Genomic DNA, 1,287 nt, shown 5'->3' on the forward strand with positions numbered 1-1,287 from the left:
TCGGGGCGTGGCCTCTGGTGCCGCTAAATAACCGGGCAAGCCCCGCCCACCCTCCCTCCCTAAACCCCCTCCCTCCCTAAACCCGCTCCCTCGCCGCTGTTAAGATATTTCCTGAGGCTTTCTGGGAAGTCTCGTTGCTGGTCTCGCGCGAAGTCCTGGCGGCCTCGCCCTTTGGCCTTTAGCTGCTGCCTAGGCGCGAACGGATACTGGGGCGGAGTGATTTGCTCGGGACTTTTACTCGCCTGAACTCATGGTGGCATTCGCTGGTTCCGCTGCCTGATTTTCAGGGAGCCGTTTGAACCTACCTCTCGCCCCTATTTCTTTGCTCGTCTAAATCATTCCTTTTGTAAGGTCGACTCCAACCAAGCCAGAACTAAAAACAGTCGCACTTAGGAAAAGACCGGGAGGCTAGAAGAGGTTCTTTTAGCACAGCTCATCTCCCTACGCCAAGAAGCAGTGAATTCTTGGACGCCTAACTGTAAACTAGGAAGTTACCCTTTCGCTCTGATAAATAACGTGCCAAACGCACTTCGATGCTATAAAAATGGCCACGAGCAAGACCCTTTCCCGAGTGGCGTCTGACCGATTCCGCTACCCCCAGCGGAGCTTTGCCCGCAGAATTTCCAAGGGGCTTAGGCGGTCCTGGCGGTTTTCGTCACGGATGTGTTTCCTCGCGACGTTGTCGAAGTTTTTCCGCCTTGGCACCTTGATGTTAACATGGGCACAGGCTGAAAAATAAAGCAAAAGCTTAACAATCGTGTGTGCCGGCCAGGAAACGACAAACCTTGATCTGCCAAAAATAGGAGATTGTACCTAGGCAAGCCACGTTTGAATTGGATAGACTATCAAAAGCCATAGCACATTTCCTATTAATATATCTCTGAGCTGCCCTTTCTTCCTTAGGGCCTACAGCCGTTACTGTTTTGATGTTTAGGGACGGAAACTACTTTAAGGATTTCAAGGTTGTAATTAGCAACCAGTCTTCTGTGAGGTAAATCCATTATCTGGCCTCCGTTGCAAGTGTAACTCCGTGCTTAGGGCACTCTCCTCGCAATCCAATTTACCGACTCAACCAGAAAAAGTACCTCGTTTTCCTGGCATGAATTACGGGTTCTTTCCTACCGTACAGGCCGCCCCTCACCCCCCCCCCCCCCACCACCACCATCAGATTACGGGAGCAGTGATCTTGTGCTCTGTTGATAAGTCCCAAGCATTCAGTAGGTGGTCAGTGAATAGTGAATGGATGAACTGTATTTTAAAAAATAAAAACTAGTCATTGATGGCTCA

Source organism: Phyllostomus hastatus, unplaced genomic scaffold (assembly GCF_019186645.2).
Source record: "Phyllostomus hastatus isolate PE091 unplaced genomic scaffold, TTU_PhHast_1.1 phas_contig_40, whole genome shotgun sequence".
Lineage (NCBI taxonomy): Eukaryota > Metazoa > Chordata > Mammalia > Chiroptera > Phyllostomidae > Phyllostomus > Phyllostomus hastatus.